Source organism: Planococcus citri, chromosome 3 (genome assembly GCF_950023065.1).
Source record: "Planococcus citri chromosome 3, ihPlaCitr1.1, whole genome shotgun sequence".
Lineage (NCBI taxonomy): Eukaryota > Metazoa > Arthropoda > Insecta > Hemiptera > Pseudococcidae > Planococcus > Planococcus citri.
The window spans coordinates 23,492,470-23,519,841 of NC_088679.1; the positions used below are offsets into that span (position 1 = coordinate 23,492,470).

At 33.1% G+C, this 27,372-nt stretch overlaps 1 protein-coding gene and 1 long non-coding RNA gene across 3 annotated transcripts in view; one reads left to right on the forward strand and one right to left on the reverse strand.

The window, feature by feature from the left end:
- The window catches only part of LOC135841562 (uncharacterized), a 123,569-nt gene extending 117,436 nt beyond the window's left edge, over nucleotides 1–6,133 (reverse strand). The window contains exon 1 of the long non-coding RNA XR_010557943.1: nucleotides 5,615–6,133. This is a non-coding gene — a long non-coding RNA (uncharacterized LOC135841562). The remainder of the gene's footprint in view (nucleotides 1–5,614) is intronic.
- The window catches only part of LOC135841559 (prolactin-releasing peptide receptor-like), a 288,313-nt gene that overhangs the window by 24,100 nt on the left and 236,841 nt on the right, over nucleotides 1–27,372 (forward strand). The window lies entirely within an intron of this gene.

Genomic DNA, 27,372 nt, shown 5'->3' on the forward strand with positions numbered 1-27,372 from the left:
AGGAAGTATAGATTCGGATGATGTTACGAATAACATATTCTAAAGATTTCATCAAGGAATCATCTACTCGAAAGATTTGATTTGGCTACAATTTGATTTTTTAAATAAAATCACCAATTATTCGAACAAATTGGTTCACAAGACATGGATCAAAGATGACGTAGGTAAGTAAGAAAGTAAGTAAGTAAGTGAGTGAGTCAGTAAGTCCAAGTACAGATGATTAATGGAGGGGAGGGGTGTGAAAAAATTACACAATACGGGTAAGTAGTTACCTGCCCACCGATGCTAATGAAAGAACTTATATCTTCGACTACATCGAATCGAAGAATCCAAATTGAATACGAAGGACGGACACAAGAAAGTAATAAGTTAAACTTTTTAAAACGTACCTATATTCAAAAAGTTTTCCAAGTCGAACTCTTCTTCGCATCGCAAGATGTTTTACGAATTTTGCTGTCGACTTCGATACAAATTTTTGAACAAATGTTCGACAAAGATGATCGGCACACTAAAACTCGTTTCAACCATTTGCGAAAAGTACACGCTCCTTTTATATAATTTATCGTACGTAATGAAAGATTATAGTCATTTAAGAAGTAACTAATTCAGAAAAGGAAAAGACTCGTCGTTGGCAATGTTCGAATGCAATAATAAGTAATATCATCAAGGAAGTTGAGAGAAAAAAAAAGCACACTTGAACAATTTATTCCAGCAGGAAAAGTTACCTACCTTAATAAAAGAATTTAGATTATCATCTCAAATAATACATGTTAGAAAAAGGAATAGGTATAAGTCAAACGATTCCAAGATGATAGCGACCTTTAATAGACTTTACTAATATAATAAAGAAGTGAATTTACCTAGACATCTGACAGGGTAAGTTTCCAATTACTTAGTTTGAAAATTTAATTCGCGAAAATTTTTAAACCCTTAATTCTATCAAATGCCTGCGATCGTCGGCCGAATAATAAAAATTCTCGAGAAAGTTTTGTTTCAGCTATCGAGGTGAAAAATGTCGTGGAATTTTTTCAGTCGGATTTCGGTGTCGGTTTACCACTTTGAGAATATTATTATTTTAGTGTCTTTTCACGCTGGGGTAAAATTAAGTAAGGTAAGTATTTTCTTTTGCCGAGGTGATCGGATTTCAGGCTTATTTTCTTCTGTGTTTATGGTGTTTCTTTTTTGCTCGGTAAATTGGAAAATTTGATAGTAGATGTTTATTATTCAATCAGGAAAATGTTGATATTAAAACGAAATTCGGATCGTTTGCTTAGTGGTGGAAAACAAAAATCTTGTAGGTTTTGTATTGTTTGATGGGCGACTATTGAAGTTGATTTCGGTCACTTTCTGCTCAAACTGATCATCTACATCTACACAACTCGTTACCAACTTGAAGCGGTTATTATTTTGTTTCAATTCTACAATCAAGGTTGATACTAATTAATGATGAACAAACTTTGAATTGAAAATATGAATCAGTTTTTTTAGAAAAATGGAGAGAAACAAAACTAATACCTACAGTATTGAGTTTTTGTTCCCAAAATACCAAATCCTCAAGTTCATTTTTGGATTTTAATGAATTTTTGTAAAAATTAAAAAACGAGTTTGATTTTCAAGCTTTTTTAGCAAATTTTTTTTAATTGAGCAAAATGAACCAATATGATTATTTTTCCAATTCAAAAGCTCCTACACTTCAAGAACTCTACTAGATTTGAGCTATCCTGGAGCCTCCAGCGATGTTTCAATTTTCTCGAGAAATTTAAAATCGCTCTTGAAGGACTAAAAAGGTCAAATTGAAATTATTTTCGGGTTAGAGTCAGGTGACCATGTAGACAGAGACGCCAGACGATTTCTTCCAATATCTTTTTCAAGATTTTTCCACTTTTTCTGGAATTGGCAAATTGGTAAAAAATAATTTGTGAACTAGCACTCTTTGGATATCTCGATTACCATTTAAAACCATCAAGTGGGTGCCTAAAAATCATCGAACAACGTTATAGGTTCTAAAGTTCATTTTTGACCTCTCCAGAGCGATTTGAAATTTCTGGATAAATTGGAGAAATCGCCGGCGGTTTCAGAATGGTTCAAAACTAGTTCGTTGATGTGTGGGAGTCTGATTTGAAGGAATTATTCACATTGGTTCTCTTTGTTCGAAAAATTGTATACTTCGTGAAAACGTTTCAAAAATTGGCCTTGAAACAGTTTTTTTTCATTTTCACAAATTCGTCAAAAATCCAAAAATGAACTGGAACAGTTTGAAAATTTGTTTACAAAGATTTTTGAACATGCTCTTTCGATCTAGCTCGGTTTCGAACCACATTCTACATATGTCTTTCTTATAAGTAAGTATAGATAAAACTTTAATGTTTCTGCTGAATCGACTGAAAGTTACTTTGTGATCTACTTCAGGCTTCCTTCTCCAAGCTCCGATAACAAAATAATCGACGAATGAATGACAAAGAAGTTTCTCTGCCCAATAATCTCGCAACAACCTTGCGACTCGACTTGCCTACAGAATCTCCAAAGAAGCAAAAAATACCTAGTACTTACATTACGTTAAGCATGAGAACATTTCAATAATTTCTTCATTTCTATACAACAGAATTCAAACACTTCATTGTTCAAAGGAATAAAATACTCATTTGAAACGCTAAGCTACCGACAAACAACACGATAGGTAAGTTATTTGAAACCATTCAATTTTTTTTCATTTTGATATTAAAAGAAAATTTGTTAAATCTTTAATTCTTCTTATCGTTTGTCGTTTCGAACAGATTGTTTTTCAAGGACTTTATTATACGCTTTGATGTAATTCAATCAAACACTTTTTTTTTTCTAACGCTCACTTCAACGAGAAAACAAGCGAGTATTAACATTTTTTTTTCCAATTCCCTTTTTACTGGAGTCGTGTAAGTACACCTACATATTCGTGAAAGCGTTTCACGGATTATTTCCATACACTTTGTTTACCATAATCAGGTCTCTGTATATGTGATTAAATTTACACGATATAATTTTAGCATTACACCGATATTACATAACGTGGGTGGTCTAAATTGACGATTGTACCATGTTTTTTTTTTTTTTTTTTTTTTTTTAATTCATAAATATCCACAATAACTTAATATGTCAGTCTCTCATTAAAACCAAGTGAAAATGAGCTCATTTTTTTTTTTTTTTTTTTGATAGAATTTTTTCATAATTTTTTTTTGTGATGAGCGTGAAAAATTTGATCAGAAATACGATCACCTGCTAAATCACCCCCCCCCCCCAAAAAAAATACATGAACCAGAGCAGTCTAAAGAGGAGAAACTTGGTTTTTTGTGTTTTATTATCTATCCCTTAAAATTGACCTAAAGACTAGGAATGACGTTTGCGAATACCATATTCTTAATAAATGAAAAATGCTGAGTAAAGAAGAGTCTACGAAGGAGCAAGCCAGTGAGGAAACATTCTGAACAAAACCAGGAACAGTCTGAAGAAAAATTATCTGTCTTGAGAATTATTTAATCAAGAAGACCCCTGGTTTTCCCTTGATGCTGTTTTTTCATTCTCTCATTTTTTCTGCAATTCAATTTCAAATAAATATATTCGATGAATTCTCTACAACCGGAAACAATTTATAAAATTTACTATAATTGCTTGGAAATTATCATCCACATAACCACGTACAAAAAGGAAAATAAATCGAAAGCCTATATAGTGCACTATGTTTCCTTTTGGATAACGTAGGGATATGGTGGTTTGAAGTTTTATAAATTTTGAAAATGTATCAAGTTCGATAAAAGCATAATCGTGTAATGAAATTAAATTATAAAAATAAAGTCTATCGTAGGCAAAAATATGTAATATATAAGTGTGTTTATCGAACGAGTATGAGCGCAAAACGTATAATATCTCGCGTGAAAATATTCAACTATATAGGGTTGAACATAAATTTCGGTTCGAGGAAATTGTTCTCGTATTTGGCTGTAATATTTCAAAGATTACCTTTCATTAGGTTGGACATTAACAGGCAGATATTTTTATCGATAATCGATAGCTAAATGCGTACGTGTAAACTGTAAATACATTGTGTGTCGAACTGTCGATGCAATTTGTGGCCAAATTATAATACCTATACAAAATATAACGTGGTTACGTATAATTTTTTTATTTTTCATTTTCAAAAAGGCAATTTAAGCCCAACTCGTTTCGTACTACAATGATAAAAGGATAGGAAGATCCTCGCTTATTATAAACTTTTAACATTCAATTAAAAGTTTAAATTCAAACAAAGATGAAAAGTTTTGGTTTTTCTGGTTGGTTGAATTCTCTAACAACATTTTCATTAAGTTTCAAAGAGAGGTCTTTTAAAACAAGACGATGAGTTGAAAATAATATGTATAAGTTAATGTACCTACGTAATATATGACTAGTGACTATACACACATAGGTCTAAAAATATTATCTAGATTCGAATTTCTTTATACTAACGTATTGCCAAGTTTGCATTAATTTAATCCACCACTACAATGGTAAATGTCTGGAAAATATTAATTTCTACAAATAAAGTGAAATTTTCATTTTAAACGTAAATTATCAAAGTTAGAGGTAACAGAGAAATACGGTGTTTGGCAAAGTTCAACATGTAGGTAGAGGTACGTTCGTGGAGATACAGTCAAAAGGCAATGTGTAATCGTGAGCTTGGATCAAAATACGAAATTGTTTTAGAATTACCTTATATGAGGTTTTCAAACAAAGCTTGTACGATATAAACCACGTTTCCTGTTTTAACCTTTTGTACGATGAAAATTTTACTTTAAAGTAAGACGAATATTGAAACGTAGCAGATATATCGCGTACGGTACCAAACACCCTTACCCTTTTATAAATGAACCCCACGAGTAAGTTAATTTCAGTCGGATAGATTTTAACCTGTTGTGAAATATGCAGCGAGGAATTCGTTCTGTTCGTAGGTACTCTTTCGTTGCAATGTTTTTCCTCGCGATGAGCATTGTTGCGGTATTTTTATTTCATGCAATTGAAATAAGTATGATAGGGGGAGGAGGGGTTGGTGGATGAGAAGATGAACATGGGTCTCACCTATACCTCTACGTAAAAGTAATTCATTGTTTTTGAAAAACAAACGTAGACATGAAATGACCGACTTCAGTGAAAAAGTCAGCGAATTAATCAACTATTGCACAATCTCACAATCAAAACAATACTTCCCCAAAAACGTCAATTTTACAACCAAAACCGTTGACCACCATTTAGACCCATTTCTGGCTCCTGAGGGGCTTTACAGCTTTCCTAAAGCTCGAAAAATAGAAACAGGTTCGTACTCGGCACATTTATACCGCAAACGTTTCCAATTTTGTTTGATTTTTTTCTGTTAAAATCGTTTTAAAATTTGCTAACATCGTCGTACGAATAAAAATAGATATTGAAATGGGTACCCACATTTACTGGCAAAACCAACATGATAGGTATGTATTCGAAAATGAAAAATAAGAAGGTACTCAACGGTGAAAAATTGCAAAAAAATGTGAACTATGTAGCTTTATCTGCATTAATAAATTCTAATTATTACCTACTTGAATATTAATTAAAGATTTTTTAAAACACTCACCGTACAGCAAAATTGGTATAAGATGTCTTCAAATTCACATAAAAGTAAGCTGTCTTCAAATTCACGTTCCACGAACCACGAAATAAACGAGACCACGACCCACGACGGCCACGAGACAAAAATATATCGATCACGGACGAACAACGTCAACTCGATCCAAAGAAAGAAGGAAAGAACTAACGTTTCAGGACTTCCAGCCTCCAGGTTCCACGAACAACGAAATAAACGCGACAAAAATATATCGATCACAGAGTAACGTCAACTCGAACCAAAGAAAGAACTAAACGAAGCACTCAGCACTGAGTAGTGAGTGAAGAGACCGGAAAGACGACTTGAAAAAGGCAGTCGTCAATTCGTCATATCGATACGATTCATTTCTCGGAACCAAACACTGGCGAAGTAAAAAGCTGAACTGAAACGAAAATAGAAAAATATAGATGTTCCAAGTGCGTCTTATCGCTTCGATCTGCGATAAGGTCTCAATTTCCATGAATTCGAATGCATACGCAATAGATACTCATACACCAGTCACCACACTAAAATTGCGATGCAAGGTTTTACAAGAAAGAATACTCATAATAAACACGTACCACTATCGGTTTCATCCTGCTATAATCGGTACATTACGTACAATATAGTCTTGTTCATGGTTCGTCAAAACCGGAATTATAATTATCAAAGCATCTCGACATTTTCTTGTTCATTTTACTTTTTGTTGAAAATTCTACAGAACACCACTTTCAGGTAACAATAAGAACTAAAGAAAAGGAAAAAATGTTGTCATTTTTACCTACTTTAAATGTGCTCTTTTTACAAAAATTTGGAAAAACGTTCTTTGTTCTTAATTTCTTCAACTAATGAAATGGAATTCTCTCCAAAACAAGAACGAATCTCGTTGATATACTTTGTAAGTATATTGGACGATCGAACAATTATCTATAGAGAGCTAGAACATTTAATTTTTGTATTCGAATTCGAAAATTAAACCTTTTACACGAAGATCCACAACTCGAAAATTAATTGCTGCGTAGAAAAATAATTTTTGAGAAAATTGAAATTACAATTTGAACACAGTCTTCTTTTGAAATGTTTAAAAGTTAGCTTTCGAAAATTATTCATTCAGTAATTAAAAACATTATTTTTGATAATCGTAGGTAAAAGTTGATTTTTCAACCCTTGATATTTTGAAAAAATTGAATAAAAATATTCAAAGAACTGTACCTAAATTCCAAAAAAAAAAAAAAAATAGAACGAAAAAATGTTTCGAAAATTTTACAACTACCTAGTTTATGAATCAAAATACGATATACTGCTTTTATGAAATAAATTACATGTGCTAGGTATCTGAAAGAAAAAAAATCTTGGTACCTATTTGAACAGAAAATTTGAAAAAAATTGTGAAATCTTTGTGACTTTGATTTTGATTGAACCCAGAAATGATAAACTTTCTATCAAAAAAAAATTCTTCATTTTGGTGAATCAATCGGTATAATTTCAGTGTTGTTCGCATGTTTATGACATAAGAGAGGCAATAAATAATTAGTAATTTTATTAATTATTTTTAGTTTAAAGCGAAGCTAATTTCTTCTCAACTCCTTATTTTGAAACAAATGTTTAATGATGGTTATTAGTTTTTTGAGAAAATATGATTATCTTATAATACAAGATCTTATTACTTATTAGGTAAGGTTGCCAATTATTGTTATTATTTTTAAAGTCGCATCATCATCATGTCATCTTTTAAGACTTACAATACATAGGTACCTACTTATACTCGCTAGCGACTCGATTGTGCTGACTTCCACTGACATCTCTCCAAGCAGTCCAGTCCAAGCCTCTCTGTTCTGACCCTAATCTTTCTCTCATTCTCTGTCCTTTCTGCTCGAGTCATTTTTGACAGGACCGGATTATCCAATCCTCACTTCGCTCAGGCTAGAGTAATTTATCGTTTCTGAATGAGGCGTAATGGGCTTGTAAAATATTAATTCAAGCTTTTCAGAAGTGTAAATATGTATGATAAATGTTCACTTTTTGTATCAAATCAAAATGCAACGTTGTTTTACTTTTTGAATTAAGAATTTTCAGAAGTTTTTGCCTTCGCTTTGCTCACACTATTGATTTCTTTTTCCAAATTAAAATTTCTAGAAAACCCTTCTTCAAATTTTTTGAAATACGAAGGCCAAAAAATAGCGTATTTAATAAAAGTAGCGCATTTTACTTCATGAATTAGGTATACAATTTTCGAAAATTCTCATGTTTTAATTTTTTTTGAATTTACTATTCTTTAATCAATTTTTGTTCAAATTTTTCAAAATGTAAGGGTTGAAAAATTGAATTTTCTGATTGACAAAAAGTAAAAACAATGATTTTAATTCCTGAATGATTAAATTTTCAAAAGCTTTATCCCTCGTTTCACCTGAATCAATTTTGGTTTTCTTTTCAACAATATATTTGAGCTCCACTCAGCAATTTTTTTGAAATGCAACCCTCTCCTCCTTCTCTTTCATAAAATGTTGCTGAGTGTCTGCCTGAATAAGTGTGTAAAGTAGGTACCTGCCTACCACCTGACCAATAAGGATGACAAAAAAAAAGTAAGCAACAGCAATGCTCCTAGAAAATTAACACGAAAACTCGGTGAGTAAATCACAAAAAATTTCTCTTTCGAAAATCTGTACAAATCCGGATTAGCCCAGTCATTTTAGATGAAATGAGAGGATTTATTCGGACTAATTCCTACAAAAGGTTTTTTTGCGGGATACTGTAGTGGAAGGGGTCCTATTCAACATACTGAAAGTCTCACCCCGTACCCCGCGTGCGTCGCGTGCTAGAGCGTGAAAAGTGTACCGCCGCGGCGTTTTTTGCGATTTTCTCGCGAGGAGTTGATTTTACGTCGAAAATAACTTTATTTTTGTGTTCTACGTCAAATTTCCGATCTAGTGATATATCAACTGTCTTTCTACCCCCAAGGGGGGTGGAGCTAGAACCATTCAAAAAAGGGGGTTTTCCTGAAAAATACATAAAGGCTATAAGCGCCTAAGAGGGGTGAAATGGTCCCCGAAAACGTTCGAGTTGATATTATCATGAAAGATGGGTACCATTGAGAAACTTCCGCGTGAAAAATTTCAGATCCACATCCCCTCCCCTTTTTGAGGAACCCCCTTTTTCTGAAATTTCAAAAACACTTTTCTCGGCCCCATTTTAACCAATTTTGAAAATTTTTCAGTATGCTATGTATAACCTTAGTAGGTATCCCCACAAAAATTTTCAACCCCCTCCCCTCATATTTACCTCTCAAAATGGCGTAAAAATGTGTCTTAGGGAGGGTTGGGGTAAAATGGGAATTTTGGGGAAATAACTAAATATTAATGAACAGGGTGTCGTTTTCTTATGATTCGATACCGCTGAGCACGAATATGACGTCAGATTTTTTGCTACCCTCATCTAGCCCTCTCCAGAGCACTTGGCCCCCTCAATTTTTACTATTGTTGAAAAGCACAGAATAAGTTGAAAAACGCTATTTTGAGGGGTAAATATGAGGGGAGGAGGTTGAAAATTTTTGTGAGGATACCTACTAAGGATATACATAACATACTGAAAAATTTTCAAAATTGGTTGAAATGGAGCCGAGAAAAGTGTTTTTGAAATTTCAGAAAAGGGGGGGTTCCTCAAAAAGGGGAGAGGATGTGGATCTGAAATTTTTCACGCGGAAGTTTCTCAATGGTACCCATCTTTCATGATAATATCAACTCGAACGTTTTCGGGGACCATTTCACCCCTCTTAGGCGCCTATAGCCTAGTTATGTATTTTTCAGGAAAAATCCCTTTTTTGAATGGTTCTAGCTCTAACCCCCTTGGGGGTAGAAAGACAGTTGATATATCACTAGATCGGAAATTTGACGTAGAACACAAAAATAAAGTTATTTTCGACGTAAAATCAACTCCTTGCGAGAAAATCGCAAAACACGCCGCGGCGGGACACTTTTCACGCTCTAGCACGCGACGCACGCGGGGTACGGGGTGAGACTTTTAGTATGTTAAATAGGACCCCTTCCACTACAGTATTCCGCAAAAAAACCTTTTGTAGGAATTAGTCCGAATAAAAAACTTAAAATGACTGGACTAGATACACTTCTCGAAAAATGCTGTACATTGAGGGATTTATTGAAAAAAATCACCAATTAAATTTTACTGAAGGCTGAATAACAAACTACAATCTTTTCCGGTAGTGTGAGCTTTAAACTTTTGATTTAAGGCCAAATTATTAAAAAAAAAATGAAAAAACAAGATAAAAAAATAAATAATGTTCCTTGATAGCTGAATTTTTAGGCGTTGATATCCCGTAGGTGAGCTTTAAGCTGAAATAATAAAATCCAATTATGTAGGTACCGGTACCCGGAGCTAAAATTTTAAAATTTTTCCTCATAACACGATTCCCTTGTTATTTACACCTAATTTTTTCCGTGAAAATTTTCACATATAAAAATATTTCCTGTAAAATTTTCTGCAATATTAAGCATTATTTTAGCGAAAAATCGTCACATTAGTTATGTAAACTCGTTTTCAATACTCATGAATGGAATACAGAATGAAACAGGTAAAACATACAGGGTGTTCCAGAATAACCTTTCACATTTGTTTTTTTTATTACTCTGAGAGAAAAATGTTTACAAAAATTCTTTTACAACCAAAATGAAGTAGAAATATGCCGTTTTTAGACCGTATATTTGAGTTTTCATTAAAAATGAAGTTTTAAAAATTTTTCCATCGAGATATTTTCCTTCATTTTTGACACATTCAACCAAACATTTTTTCAAATTATTGAACACTTCTCTTCCAATCAGTTGCGACTCATGAACCTAGAAGCTGTTTCAGAGTCCTAGATTTATCTCGATACACTTTTGACTTGGAATAACTCCATAAAAAAAAATCGCAGGCTGAAAAGTCAGGGGATCAAGGTGGCCATTAAATTTCTGGTTCAACACGTCGACCATAACAAAATTATTTGATGACCGAAGTGCTCACGCGCTAAACATATGTGTACATCCCTGGTAGTTCCAACATGTTGGAAGGAAGTAAGTAACTCTATTACATCGCGTCTGTCTTTTAGTTTGGAACAAGAAACTCGTTTAACATTTTGCCTTACCCCTCACCGTTACTGTTTCGTTAAACACACATGGTCCCACTATACCGAATTTAGCCACGCCCAACCAAACAGTCAACTTGGCGGAGGTTTAGATGTTTCTCAAGTATTATCAACTGATTCTTTGTACACTAGAAGCGCACATTCCAATTATTCACTTCACCATTTAGATAAAAATGAGCTTCGTTACTGATGAGTAAGGAGTAAAGAGTTACAGGAACCTTTATTTTTAAAAAAGGCCTTCACAGTAAAAGCACACTGTACAGCCATCTACTTCTCCAGGGCAAAAAATAACTATTGAAACATAATTCGGCATGCTTTGGCTACCTAGAACCGCCTTTACCATTCCCCTAGCTCCACTTGAACACAGATCAGTGGTTACCAAAATGTGAAAGGTTATTCTGGAACACCCTGTACTTACATTCCCTCGAAATTCTTTCTAAATAATAACCCCCTTTATTCGTCCTCTTCTTTGAAATGCAACTATTTGTGGATTTTTCTCACAAGGTATAACTGTTCGATATTCATTCAAAAGAATATTTTCCAGCTGAAAGGATTGAGCGAAATGCGAAGCATGAAAAAATGTTTTGATCGGCCCCAAACGCATACCTATGAAAAATTTACGATGGAATTCGTATAAATAATCCATTCGCAGAAGTACGAAAATCAATTTTTTACGATAACTTTGGTTTTAGTTTTCGCTTCGGAGTAAGTGATTTATTCTTTCAAAGGTTTTAAATTCAATTTTCGCCGCTTAATTTTTAATAATGTAAAAAACTTTTGTATAAGAGATTTCTCTAGATAGTGTTTTTGTCATAGAAGACAACAGGCTTGTTGTCGCGATTGTGTTGTTTCGTAGTAAAATACCATACCTAACACGCGTGAAAAAGTTTCATTTCCTTTATTTTTTTTCTCACCCTGAACCGTACAAATTATTACCAACGATCACTTTATCAATTTTTTATGCGTGTAAAGTGACATGAATTTGCAAATCGATTACCTATCTATACCTACTTATTACTCTCATGTTCCTCTTGTTCTCTCTGTCTCTTTTTGTTCGGTGTGCGCATGAAGTGCGTAAATATAAAGTCTGGAAAACCATTACGTACATTTTGTAAATGGATTTTACAACGAACGAGAGCGAGTTGAAAAATCGCGTAGCTCGACAAAAAAACACAAGAAAAATGCGCTCTAAAGATCTTTATATAAGCGTTAAAGTTTTCTTATATAGTTTGCAAAAAAAAAAAATACCCTAAAAAAAAGGCCACCAGCATTGTTCGATAGAAAAAATTTTGTCTCGTTTTATGTAAAGACATTGATATAGAGAGTAGTAAATTTTTATCAATCAATCTGAATTGATCTTTTAACAGCTGAAGGAATTTTTTTGCATATCACGATATTCTCTAGTGTTTTGATTCTTTTTTTTTCGCCTGGTGTATTATAGAACTTATACAGGATTTTTTTTTTGTTTGATTGTGGTGTGCGTTTATGGATATAGTCTCTAAGGAGCGGTTTCTATAGTCGATTTCGTAGGTGTTTTTTTTTTATAATGGTGAAGTTCTCGTTATGGAATTTCTCGGGGAATTGGTAGTTTAACGCGGATAAATATTTGAGCAACTTGATGATAACCAGGAGAGTATTATCTTTTCTTCGCGTATCGTTTCTTTCTCTTATGTGCAGTTTATGAAGGTAGGCTGGTCTGGCTGGTGGTTTAAAAATGTTTGAAACTGAGGCGAATTCCAGTTTATAACGGTTTGACTGTGTTCTACATTCAAATTTGTAGACATTAGGGAAAAGGCTGGAAAGTTTCGCGTTTAATGAAAACTAATTCTGTTTTTTTTTTTTTTTTTTTAATACGAAGAGAGAAAAAATAGTGAATCTTTGCTAACTTTCTCGAGCCTATATTTAACAAAAATTTAGTTTTTTATGGAAAAAATGGAAACGAAAAAAAGTTGTTTGTAGACTCACAAATAGGTACCTATGTAAAAATTTAATCAATCAACTTCCAAAAATTGATGAATTTTCAAAAAAAGAAAAAGAAAAAAACAACAACAACAAGATGTAGACACGATAATTTAGGAAGGAACTGTCTTTGTTTGTCTTTTAAGTTTTATCAACGTTCACTTTCTAAATATTTTCCAATTATGTGGAACTCGTCTTTGAAACACAAATTCTACAAATTCAAATTCAATCCATCTTAGTGGCAACACTGCGATAATAATAATACAAAAATTAAACAAAAAAATAACATTGTTGCCTTCTTTTTTCTTTATTTTCATTTTCATCCTAGAGATTAAAAAAATTATCAAAAATGAATTTCAAGTAGGTAGTTAGAAAGCGAAAATAAGATTAGACATGAATGAAAAGGAAACCCCCGAGAAATTGTATAAAAACTGAAAAAAAAACAAACTGTAACCTACCTATCATATCAAGGCCAAAATATGTCATGATCATGACCTGCGGTTATCTTCCTACACTAAAATGAGATGCCATTTTGCTGGAAATTCCATGCCTTGAAAAAAAAACTTGGATGAATCTGCTATCATCTCGTATCATCCTAATTTTCTGTCGGTAAAAAGAAATCCAATTTTACAATTTATATGTGTGAATATACGTAATGTAATAGCCCATTGGCATTAAGCAGTTTTTAATAATTTCTCTGATTGGTTGATGAGAAATGAAAATTAAGTATGTACTTTGTTAAGAATTATTGATAAGTTGAAAAAAGCAAAAAAAAAACATCAGCGAATATCATTTTTTTAAAGTGAAAATAGACGAATGAAAGGATTAAATATAAAATAAGTCGTGAGAATATAATCTAACTGTATATTTCTATAACCAGCTGACAACTTTTCGTCGCTCTTCTTTTCGTCAACTTTCGAACAAAAGTTAATCTCGGTTTTATCTGACTTCCAACCATTGAATTTTTTCATTTTTTTTGTGATCAATTTTTTTTACATTTCAGAGAGTTTTCATTCCAAGGTATGGACTTGCATGCGAAATAAATTTCTTAGATACCTACTACTGACTTTTTTTATGTCTGGTGTTTTTTTTCTTTCTTTTTATTTCCTTTGAAATCACATAAGTTAAGGTATCTACCAGTAGGTATCTACTATCTAGCTCACATTTTTTTTTCAACTAACTACGTTTTATGCTGCAAATTTGACTATACCTGGATGAAAAAACATGAAACAAAAATCTTGGTACATTGAGGCATTCTTCAAGCTGTTCCATACTCGTTCACAAACGTAACAAAAAATGAACCTATGTACCTTTTATTAATTAATTTTGCTGCTGATGTTTTTGATAGCTCAGCAGTTCAAAATGATAAAAGTAGATAAATTATTTTAAGCAGGGATGAAAAGCCTTAAAATGACACTTCAACTTTTGGCTTTTAGCTTGAAATATCAAAATTGAAACTTTTGGATTTAGCTTTCGGCTATCTCGATTTTTAAGGCTTGGTTTAGCCAAACTTTTAGCTTCCAAAGGCTTCCCCTTATATTTTCAAATTAACAGCTTTCAGTTACATTTCATTAAGCTTTTAGCTTTCAACTTTTGGCTTTATAAGCTTTTCACTTCAAACTTTTAGCTGATACTCCATCAATTTACAAAAAAAGGGAATTAAAAATTGGATCAGGTACATTTAGTGATAGTGGAGAATATTCATTGCTAGAATTTTTTTTTTCATTTCATTAAATCGCATTAAAATGAAATTGAATAGAATTTTTTTCATTTTTTTGTTTCTTCTGAATTTAGGGAATTCAATTCTGCAAAAAAGCCTTTGAAAAAGCCAAAAAAAATGAAACTTTTGGGTCGCTTTTGGCTTGGAAAAAATGAAACATGCAAAGTTTTTGCTTTTGGCTAAGTGCGAAAATCTGCTCGACTTTCAGCTTTCGGCTAGCTTTTCATCCCTGATTTTAAGGAGGAAATTTTTAAAAATTTAATTTTGTATAAATGAATGAATACCTATACATTTTGTGCCTACTCGTAGATAAGCATGTCTGATGAAATTACAAGTTTAAAAATACTTGAAATATTTTTAGTAAAAAAGTTTTTTTTTTTTTTTTTAATACGGAAAAAGCGTGCGATTTATAATAATTATTTTTATTATTTCCGATTATTCACATTCCCTTCTTCCTCCCTCCCCCTCCCAAAAAAATATGTACATACCTACGACCAGGGTTGTACAAAAACGTGTTTAAAAAAAGTTTTTTTTGTTGTTTTGAAACAGTTCGTTCTTCTTATTTAAAATTATGTGTTTTGGATTCAGTTTTTCAAATACCTGTTATCCAGTCATCAATTTTCAAGACGTGACAGCATAAAAATGCTCTATAAGGCTCAAGAAATAGTGAAAAATTGAAATCAGAACACAAAATTTGTCTAAAAAAAGTTACAGGAAGAAAAATTAAAATCTAAAAATATAGTTCATTCAATTGCACTTCTTTTTCAACGAGGAACTGAAAAAAGTGTGTTTTTTGTCCATCGATGAAAGTTAAAAGTAAATCGACCCACTCTGTATACTTGAAGTGTTTGGCATCCTGTTCTCTTGCAGCATCGATACAGTTTTTTTTTTTTTTTCTAAATAAATATTTTAGAGCAAAAAAAAAATGGTGATATTCGTTCAGTTTCTCCTACTTTTACCTACTTACATAAGGTACGTTAATTAATGATTACTTCTACAAACATAAATTTCAAAAAGATAATTATCTGATCGATTTAATTTTACGAGATATTGTTTTGTGGCAAAATGTACTAAACCTATATATTATTTTCATTACTCCTTTTCATCGTTTCAATCGAAGCAATATTTTTATTGAAAGTCATCATCGACAAATTATTAAAACTACGAGGTGCAGCATTTATGAAAATGAGCAGAAAAAAGTAATCATTATTAGCCTTGAAATCGCTTAATCTAAAAACTACTTTAGGTTATTTTCGCTAAAGGTGTATTACCATAGAACACTCCTAATGTAGGTTACTATTTCGATATCCAAACTCATTTCTAGACGATTCTTACATTTTGTTGTTGGGTTTTTAAAACGAGAGCGTTAATTTGCTCGATGAACACGAGAAAAAATCTCGTTCATCTCGGTACAGATCAATCTTGTTAGGTGATTGACTTTCCAAATGTGTATTTTTTTAACTGTCGTTGGTTGATTGTGATGTAATTCGTTCATGTCTAAAATGTCAATGTTTCGACGAGCAGCTAGGTACCGACGACGTCTTGCAGTTTAGTTAGCGAGCAGTTCGTTTCTATAGAGTACTCGACACGGAAATTTGTCTTTAGTCTTTCCATACGATTAGGGTGCTTTTGTGCATCGTGCAATATGTTTTTTTCCTTCTCGTTCGAACAAAGTATAGGCATCAGATTGAGTATAAATAAATCGTACGATTCAGCGAGTATTAGGTACCTATTTAAAAATCATTCGAATCGAAACGGACTAATTGGAATTTTTCATCGAGAGTCGAAACAAAAAAAAACACAAACAGAGAGAAAGATTCATTCGATCCAATTCCCAAAGTTGATAATTAAAGAATCAGGTTAACGAAATTAAAAACACCGAGGGTGTTTTTCCCCTCAATGTTATTGTTGGTTCTCTTCTCTTCTTGTAAAACGGAATACTAATACGTAAAATTAACCATGTAGAGGTAGTTTTGTTGTGGGCGAGATAAAACCGTTGATTTTACAAAATACCGTTTGTAAAACGTATTTTCTCGTTATTACGCATTTAAATAACTACATTACTCGGCGGTGATGGTGATGGCCATTCGGTCGAGTGTTGAGAGAGAAAGGCTGAGGCTGAGAAAGCACCAGGGAAAAAAGTAGGTATCATTTTTAAATAATTATTTTTATACACGATCTGGTGTGGGAGCCTTTTTACGTATTCTGCGTTCGTTTTGAGATTTTTTCCGCTCGCCAACGCCAAATGGTATCGTTTCACTTTTGGAATCATTTTCACGTCGCTGTAAAAGCCATCATCTTCATTGCCACCAGAGATACGGTTCATTTTTGCAGTATAACGTCGTGATGGTTGTTTACTATGCGGGTTGACTGAGATTTATTTTTTTTAAATTACCGACCGAGTCGAAATCACGTTTTGTAACATCTCGCTAGTAGCTACAGCAGCGGTATACAATTAAATTTTCAACAATGTATTTCGTTAGAGTGATGCGTCGTCGTCGTCGTCGTCGACATCGATGGGGAAATTACACAGTTTTATAAAAATTTACCAGGGAAAAATTCTAATTTACTTTTGGCGTTAAAATTGAATTTTCAACTGGAAAAATAACCGCGTCACGTTCACGCGTTCAGATCGCCCAGAATGAGATAATAATGTCTATAAGTTGTTCGAAGACCAAGAAACTGTGAAATTGAGAAAATGAAAGTATTGGATAGATTCCAAACAGAGTGTGTTACATGTACGAGTATCTTACGACGTGAAAATCCTTTTTTTTTTTTTTTTTTTTTTTTTTTTTTTTTTTTTTTAATATAATTTTAAGCAAGTTTTTGAGGTTATTTTTTGAGTAAAAAATGTCTCACTCGAGCATTTGGTATTAGGTAAGTATCGAAAGCTGTACGTTAAAATTATAAAATAAATACCTATACCTATGTAAATATAACGCTAACAAAATGATTAATAGGTTGTCAGACACGATGGCGATTACGTTAATTAAATCCTTTTTAAATAAAAAACAAACAAAAATGCCCTATTTTGGTTTTTACCATCACGCGCCTGTCTGCGATCGTAGTGTTCGCGAACACGACGTCATTTACAAAGGATTATTGCTTTGAACAAGGCTACAGCGAAACACATTTTAAATTGAAACATTCGCGTTTCGTGTTCGCGGCGCTACGTGGAAAGCGAATAAGTTCGCTAAGCTATTTGCGAAATTTCGTATAATATATTTTACAAAGAGTAGATTTGTATTAAATTTACCCTCAGGCTGGAGTTAAATTTTTCCACCAATTTTTATACGTATAGGTACTGCCTACTACTAGCGTAAGGTAGGTACCTATATATTTTTACCGATTTTCAGGGCCCATCATTTACACACCTTTTTGCCGATATTTTGTTATTATTTCGGCGTTTCTTTCCTTTTCGTGTAGGTTTTGCTTTCGTTTTATCGCGATGTATATTTTAACGCGACAGCGACAAAGCTTCTCTCAGTTTGTAATATCGTTTTCAAATATGGTTTCTGCCAGTGACGGGTATATTTTCATGCTGGAAATGCGTCGGTGTGATTTTTTTTTCTTTTTTTTTTGTTATTCAAAGTTTTATAATAGATAATTCTTTCTCGATACAGGTGAGTTTTTTAGATCAGCGTGGTTTTGAGCTTTGTAAAAAATATAGGTAGGTAGCTATATTTTTCAACTACGTTGGTAACTACATAGTAGTGTAAGTTAACTTTTATGAGGAATTTTCAATTTTTATGATAAAATTTTACATCTATTCGAGAGTAACTATACGCTTGAGGTATAATTACGTAGCCCTGATAAGTATTCAAGGATGTGCTGGTGGAAAATGATTTTTTGATTTCTCTACCACTGATATTCGAACCCCGAAAATGGAAATTATTTGGTAATATTACGTTTTAATGACGTTATCTTTATTGATGTTTCTTAGCTTTCGTATTTTGTAACGTATAATTCGTACACATTCATCATTTACCGAATGAAATTATCTGCGATGCCACTGAAAATTTATGTAATAAATTGAGAGCATTCCGATGTATTAGCAGGAAACGTACCCACCTATTTTATTCATTATTTTTTTCTATAGCATACCTACCTATTTTGGCTAGAAAATGCTAATTATTTCAAACTTTAAAATGATTTTAATGATGTTTTTTTTTTTTTTTTTTTGACTCATTGATAAGCATTGAATACTGTTTTTTGGAATAGAAATTTATTTGATAATATTTTTTGGATTGTTGATTAAGTATCTCAACTCATCTAATCTAACTTACCTCCAATTTGGCTAAAATTTGGCTCTATGTAAGTTCATGCCACCTACATCTCTGAACCAAGTTTTTGGCTACCCAAGTCGATTGCAGCGCTTTTTGAAGCGATTGTAGTGTGCCTGAGAAAAACTAATCTCTGCTGTAGAGTCCAAGATCGTCTCGAAAATGATCGCAATTAACTCGGGAGGTTGACTTTAGTATCCAAAGACCCTAATGACAAATTTTTTTGAAATCGTCCTAATTACTGCAGACTCGTCAGTTAAGTGGTAAGACACTTTTTTCAAAAATCAAAAAAAATCATGACCGAATTTTCCAAACTTAAAATTCTTCAAACATGCTCAAAAAATATATACGTCAAAATACTCGTTAGAATTTCATGCGAAATTTCAACCTATTTTAATTTGATACTCGTAGATCACAAGGTTAAGTATTTTCGAATAATTTTGCAACGATTCATGCAGAAGCAGAGCAACTGCGAGAGGGGGAAGGGGTGGTGCACTTCCCCCCTCCCAATCATGAAGCCGATAAATTATTGAAAATTGATAATATTCTGTTTTTAGTTGGAAAATTTTACACCCTAAGTGACATTTTTCGAATACCCACCCACTTGGCTTGAAAAATTTTTGACGACAAAAATCGACAAATTTTGTTATTTTGACAACCAGAGTGACATTTTTTCAAAAATTTGAAAAATTGCCTACAAAGATTAGCAAATTTTATGATTTTGGCGCTAAAATGAAATTTTTAAAAATATTTGAAGAATTAGAAGCTAAAATCTGCAAATTTTAAGATTTAGCAGCAAAATTTTGAAAAATTGTTCCAAGTTTTGAACATTTTGAAAAAAGTTTGAAAATTGACTGAATTCTGCAAAAATCATCACGTTGAAGTCTACAAATAGACTAGATTCTAACCCTCAAAAAAGCGATTCTGTAAATCAAATCGGGAATGTGAAATGTTTTGGGCGGGAAATGGGCTTACGGACGAGCTCTTGCTAAAAATGCAATTTCCCCAGCGCTGGACCCGCTTATTTTTGAGATTGGGGCCCAAATGGGGCCAATTTTGGGTCCGTAAATCATTCGAGGAATGTGTGGGGAAATTGCATTTTTTGGTAGTGTTGGTATCGTAGATGAGAAATGTGCAATTTCCCCAACCCCCCAGGCGCTTATTTTGGGCTCACCCCCCTTTCAAAATTTCGACTTTCCAATAAAAATTCATTGAAATACGAGAAATTCACACTTTCGGATGAAATTTTGTATACTAACTAATGAAGGCATGAAGAAATCATATCTGGCGAGTTTTGGTTTTTCCAGGCCCCAGTTGGGGTTGCAGGAGCACCCCCACCCTCAATTTTGAAGTTGGGGTAAAATGTCGATATTGGTGTCGTTTCCGTATGAAACGACCACGCCGATGACGAATATGAAGTCAGATTTGAGACTGCACCATTCAGTACCCGAAATGAGTGGATATAATACTTGTGAAAATGTAATCGAGTCATTCTTCATTCCACATCAATTCGACCAAGAAGTTGAAAGGGAGGGGGGGTCGGCGATTTCTTTGAAAATTTTCCTGTGGAAATACCTTCCGAAGGGATGACCAATGGCGCAAATTGCAGCCCTCTACCCCTAGTTCAATGGCTGCTAGGGGGTGTAAATATTTCAGTGAACTTGAAAATTCATCCATTTCAGCAGTGGATTACTAGGTAACCACGATACCTACTAAAATGGAACTTTTTCCAATAATTATAGAGGTTTTGAAAGGTTTTTTCATATGAAAGATTAGCTCGAAAGGTTTCAAAACATAGTTTTCTTATCGTTCTGACTCTCAAAAATTAAGAAAAAAATATATTATGGACAACTTTTCATGTTGAACAACATTATTAAGAAATTGGGATGGCAATTGGCATTATTTCGTAAAGTCAATTTTAAAAAATTGAAAGTTTGTGAGAAATGCGATCGATTTTTTGATTTGAAACATCAAAAAAAGTTTTGATTGGTGAAGTGGACCCATTTGACCTTTATTTACACATCCATTTAAAAAAATCATTATTTTTCCCATGAGTGTAATTTTTATCAAATTTTTCATGAAATATACGTCAGAAAGAGGTCAAAGTAAGACAACTAAATGAATTTTAACTTAAAAACTTTGTTTGATGTTTGAAATTGAAAATTGAATTTTTTCGAATTTTGATTTTTTTGTGATGAGTTCATTTCATTGAGTGAAAGGATTTTTTCATTTTTTTTTAGCAGATACGTAAAAATAGGGGTCAAATAGGTCAACTTCAAATGATGCCGTCCCATTTTTTGATATGTTGTTTACCATGAAAAGTTGTCCATAATATATTTTTTTCTGAATTTTTGAGAGTCGGAACGATATGAAAACTACGTTTTGAAACTTTTCAAGCTAATTTTTCGTATGAAAAAAAGTGGCAACACTGATTTTTATGATATCACCTGAACACTAAAAAGCCTTTCAAAACCCCAAACTATTAGAAAAAGTTCCATTTTGGTAGGTATTAGTGATGGGCGATCATTAATCGGCCTGAAAAATAATCGTTTGGCGAATTTTTTTTTGAATAAATCAATTATTTTTACATATGTAGGTCAAATTGTCTAGATTTCAATTCAATATTAGGATGATTTTTAAGAATGTAAAAAGTGAAATATTGACTGACTCTCATCCTGTAACTTCAAAATTTTCTCCGAAATAATCACATTTCTGTCATTTTTCATTATTTAACAGTCAATTAATTGACATTTTTACATTTCTTTTTTCAGAAATTTTGAACATTTTGCCTTTTGAAAAAACAATTGATTATCAGGAAAAATTACAAGAAAATTGCCGACACCCGATTACATTTTCACAAGTATTATATCCACTCATTCCGGGTACTGAAAGGTGCAGTCTCAAATCTGACTTCATATTCGTCATCGGCGTGGTCGTTTCATACGGAAACGACACCAATATCGACATTTTACCCCAACTTCAAAATTGAGGGTGGGGGTGCTCCTGCAACCCCAACTGGGGCCTGGAAAAACCAAAACTCGCCAGATATGATTTCTTCATGCCTTCATTAGTTAGTATACAAAATTTCATCCAAAAGTGTGAATTTCTCGTATTTCAATGAATTTTTATTGGAAAGTCGAAATTTTGAAAGGGGGGTGAGCCCAAAATAAGCGCCTGGGGGGTTGGGGAAATTGCACATTTCTCATCTACGATACCAACACTACCAAAAAATGCAATTTCCCCACACATTCCTCGAATGATTTACGGACCCAAAATTGGCCCCATTTGGGCCCCAATCTCAAAAATAAGCGGGTCCAGCGCTGGGGAAATTGCATTTTTAGCAAGAGCTCGTCCGTAAGCCCATTTCCCGCCCAAAACATTTCACATTCCCGATTTGATTTACAGAATCGCTTTTTTGAGGGTTAGAATCTAGTCTAAAAGTGCGAATTCGTAAATTGAAAAAATCTAAATTTGGTACCTAATTTAAAAATTTAGGAAGATTTAGTTCGTTGAAAATTTTTCTCAAGTAAAGCTGATAGCGACAATTTTGATGTGGGTACCTGGAAAATGATCCGAGTTCATTTCAACTCGAAATTAAAGAGGGAGGGACTTTAAAAGTCGACTTAAAATGTACTATTTTTACTCGTGGTTTTTTCTGGGTGCACAAAATCACAATAAAAACAAGCGAATCATGGATTCAAAATCAGGGAATTTTTTTTTGAAAATATCTCATTTCTACTTTAGAAATTGTTCTACATAACTCCCTTTTCAAGAAAAACCCGTTGTTCTGCCCTCAAATGATGTTTGCTCTCTTGTATAGAGCCTCCCTCCAGAAAAAAAAAAATAAAAAAATTGGCAAAAATAAAAAAAATATAAAAAATTGATGTTTGTAGAAATTTGTTGAAAATGTTTCATTTTTTGGTAGAATCTTTCTAAATAAGCCCTTTTCTAGAAAAACCTTCCACCGGTCTCACAAATGATGTTGGTTTCCTTATATGAAGCCATTGAAGCCTCTCAAAGTCAAAAAAAGATGAAGGAACATAAAAAATGAAAAATTGTTATCTGTATTTAAAATTGAAAAAAGATAAAAAATTGATGTCTGTAAATATTTGTTGAAAATTTACCATTTTTGGGTAGGATTTTTCGAAATATGCACCTTTTTGAGAAAACCCTTATTTCCTCGGCCTCTTCCAAATGATGTTGATTTCTTTGCATGAAGCCTCTCAATAGTCAAAATCGAAAAAAAAAAATGAAAAAAAAATGAAAAATTGATATCTGTATAAATTTTTTGAAAATGTTTCGTTTTTAGATAAAGTAGGTAGCTACTTTTAAATAACCACTTTTTCAAGAAAAACTATCCCTCGAAAGTTGAAAAATGTCAAAAATGATGAAAAATTGATGTCTGTAGGTACAAATTACATACCATACTTATTTGAAAATTTTTCATCTCTGAGCAGAATGCTTCTAGATAATTTTTTTTCATAACTTTTCTTATTTCTTCGAGTTTGAAGTTTTACAATTTTTTATTAAGAAAGTAGGTAGGTATTCTAAAATGATACCAAATACAATCAACGTACTCTTGAAGTTTAAAAATTAAAACACTAGTGAAATTTAAATAATTTAACAATCTATTCATGAAACCATTCTTTATTACTGGGGCAACCCAATATATTTATTCGAATATTTTTTTGCAGCACTTTTATTACATACAAAAGTAATGAAATCATTTTCCGTTTCAGAAAATTTCCTTTAAAATGAGCCCAACTTCATTTCAAATATTTTTGAATATTTTGCCTTAAATAATTTCGCATATTTCATAGTAATTCTAATATTTTAAAGCATTATTTCATCTTTTTTCTCGATTTTTCGATTATGTTTAAATATTTCTGGAATTTCTTGCAGTTTGAGTATGGCAACATTTTTTTTCACAGTAACCTTAAAAAACGAATAACCCTGATTAATCGTAACTTTTAACCTACATTTTGAATTTTTTGTAAAATTTTCAATCATGAGTAACCTCGGCCGGATTTTTTTTTCCGTTAACAAACCTGGTATTTAAATGAAAAACAAAAACCACAAAAATAATAGGTATCGAATTCACATTGTTGACTAACATAAGGTCTCCTAAAAGAACTAAAATTATATAGCGACTTCATCTTTGCTTGATCTCCATCCTCCAAAAATGTCATTCAATCTTCCAACCAACTATAGACATAGGTACTTAAAACCTAAACTGTAAAATGAATAAAAACGGAAATTCGTGGAAGCCGTTGAAGGAGAAGAAAAGAACAAAAAGAGAAAAAAATATAAGTATAAAAATGCCGATTGTTGTTTATTTTTACGAGGAACAATAGTGCAGCAGATCGCCAAACCTGAAGACATTTGTGGCGCGCCACCCCATTGTCCTTGCTAGTCGCTTGTAAATTTTACAATAATCAAATTTCTCGGAAGACCCTGCGCCTTTGCCGACAATGCTCTTACGATTTTTTGTATGGTAAAACGTCGCTTAGGAAACAAAAGACTGTAAAAATCTTCTATTGCTTGAATGACTGAAGACAAGTGACAAGAAAAGTCATCACTCATCCTGACAACAGAAGATTTTCTTCATACGTAAATTGATTGTTATTATAGTATTCGAATCGTCAGTTGAAGAGTCCAGGGAAAGAACCAGGTAAGTCACTTTTTTTCAAAAATGAGTTTAGGATTGAATTAAATTCACACTGAGGAGTAGAAAAATGTAGTCCATTTAGATTTTGAAAAAAATCGATTTTTCATGGTTAAAATGGCCTTTAAAAAAAAGAGGAGAGGAGAAAAATGAGCCGAGACCAAATGTGAGGCGATAAGAAGAAAATTTCAACATCGTTAACTATTTAGAATACAAAAATTTTTCATTATGTCATCATAATAATCGATTTTTATCGAATTCAAGTAGTTGCGAAACACTGATTTTTCGATTTTTTGCTTGATTTTTTCACGAAAAGAGTGACTTTTCAAGTCGTGACTGGCCCATCTCTTCATTTTTTTTCAACAATGCCTCAAGTTATGTTTGTGGGATGTTGTGTGATGTATTTCCAGTCATTACCTTGATGAAATTCAAATTCCCTACAAAATTGGAGCATTCTGATACTTCAAAACGCCGTAACTCAAAAGTTTGAAAAAGTGACTTACCTGGTTCTTTCCCTGGACTCTTCAGTTAATATACTGTATAAAAAAAAACTGCAGTCGTTAGCGATTAGATGATTTATTGATTGATTTGGTCAATAGGGTGAGATAGGCAGCTCATTATAAGAATTTTTTTCTACATATTTGTGTCAGATGCTAATGTGAGAATCAATGATCTGATCTGAGTTTCAGAAATTTCAGCTTGCATACCTACGTACCTAATAATAAATACATACCTATGATATCTCAAATATTGTTTTTTTTTTCAAATCACATAGCATTTTTCTAAACTGAAATTTTGTCGACTTTGAGGTCAAATCGTAGTGTAATTTTCCGAGACGAGCAAAAATAATTACTTTTACGAAACTGATCAACATTTAAAATTATTTAAGGAACTGGCTGCAAGAAAAATTTAAAACGTTTTCACACGTATCGAACGAGAGTGATATTCTAGTGTTTCGTAACGTGTATCAATAAAAATAAGTTAAATTTTTCACAAAAAATCAAATTTTGAAAAATTATTATAAGAAAAATAAATAAAACATCGGATTTAATCAAGTAACCGGTGCGCAGAAAAACACTCATCAAAAATAAATAAAATAAATATCCTCAATAAAGTACGTATTATTTTTCAAAGACCATCGATGGCATCCCTTCAGTTACCCAAACAATTGAAAATGAACAACGAGCAAAGTTTTCAGCGATAAAATACCCAACAATAGTATACGATATAAAAGTACTAAGTGCGATCAAAAATTCTTTCGAAAACTATACACAATAAACAAATACGAGGTTATTTATTGGTAAGTATTTAACTATTATTCACTTCCTACTCGGTTTCAATTCAAACTTTTCTCTCGCACTGTACAAAAAACTGGAATATAAATTTTGTTTTATGGTGTAGTTCGCGCCGCGTCCCACCACCAATCCTGCACCATACACCATGCCAGTCTCACTTTACCTACGCCAAACAAATGAGCCAAAATAAAACTTTGCAGCCGTCAAAACAAAGAAAAATGCTATTTTAGAGATTTGGTAGAATCTTTTGCCGCTTAGTCGGGGTTTCTTTTTCGACGTTTATGAGGCCACGCGGCAAGAAATAATTTCCTGTTTTCTACGAAATCGTAACTTATTAGCCGAAAATTTCGCCGACGTGTCATAAAAGGTTGCCGCGTACGAAAGTTTGTTTTTATATGAAAACTTTCGAGCGTTAGGTGTTTGCCGGTGATTTTTAGGTCATTATTTGACCGATGAGTTTACCTATACCACCTACTGCCGCAAAAGCACATCGACGTGTTAGCCATACGAGTACGAGTACATACTACGAGCTGTATGGCTTGTCTGCCTTCTCGTAGAAGTATGTTGAATGGAGGCAATGATTAGTGAACTTTTCGCGCTACACTAGGCTTGTTTATCGAGTTGATTAACAAAATGGTTTGCGTGAAAGTGTTCGATAGGGGTTCTTATTGTTCTCAATCGTTGTAAGTATTGGTTTTCTTTTCACCTGGAGAAAAAAGGGGGAGGATGAGGAAAGGAAGGTAAAATGTCGATGCGACGCAGCGTTGCTTACAGGTATATGTATACAGAGCTGATGATGAGTGAAACCAATATTTTAGACCCAGAGACGAACCGAATGGGGAGGGGGAAGGTATCTCTCCCTCTCCCCCGACAGAAAAATTTAGGCGAAAAACTGGGAATTTTTGGGGAAAATTTGGTGAGTGGAAAATTGTGTAAGCAGGGAAAATCAAAAAATCAAGTACCAAAAACCATGGATTTTTACTTCTTGAATTAACCCGTTGGTGGCTCTCTACTCGTACAGTACGTACTCTATCAGTAAAAATGGTAAAAATAAATCCCAAAACTAATAGGTATTAATTACCCAAATACAAATTTCATGATTTAAAAAAAATTTGTAATAAGTAATGAGAGCGAAAATAGGAAAATTTGAGGTTCGAATTTTGAAAAAATGATGGGAGGGGGGGGGTCAAATGAGGGGGAATTAATGCTAGTTTAGGGGGGTGCTACTCATTGACCTAGGGGGATCACCGCACCCTTGCTCCAGCGCAATTTTTCAATTTCTCCAGAATTTTGAATTTGCTCCAGAAGTCCTGAATATGCTGTTGGACAGCTAAAAATCGAGTTGTGTATTATACTCGACCTGTTTAACGAGTTCGTCTACATTTGAGCCGATTTTGAGAGTAAACTTGATTTTTTGGATTTTTTAATTTTGAAAAAATCTGGTCAAAAAACCACTCTTGAGGTGTCACTCTCAAAATCGGCTCAAATGTGGTTAAACTCGTTGAACAGGTCGAGTGTATTACACAACTCGATTTTTAGCTGCCCAACTTTATATTCACGCTTTCTGGAGCAAATTCAAAATTCTGGAGAAATTGAAAATCGCGCTGGAGGCTGCAGAATGGTTGGAAATGGTGAAATTTTGATGGGGGGGGGTAGTTTTGAACAAAATACAGCAATTCGCGTGAATTTCGAA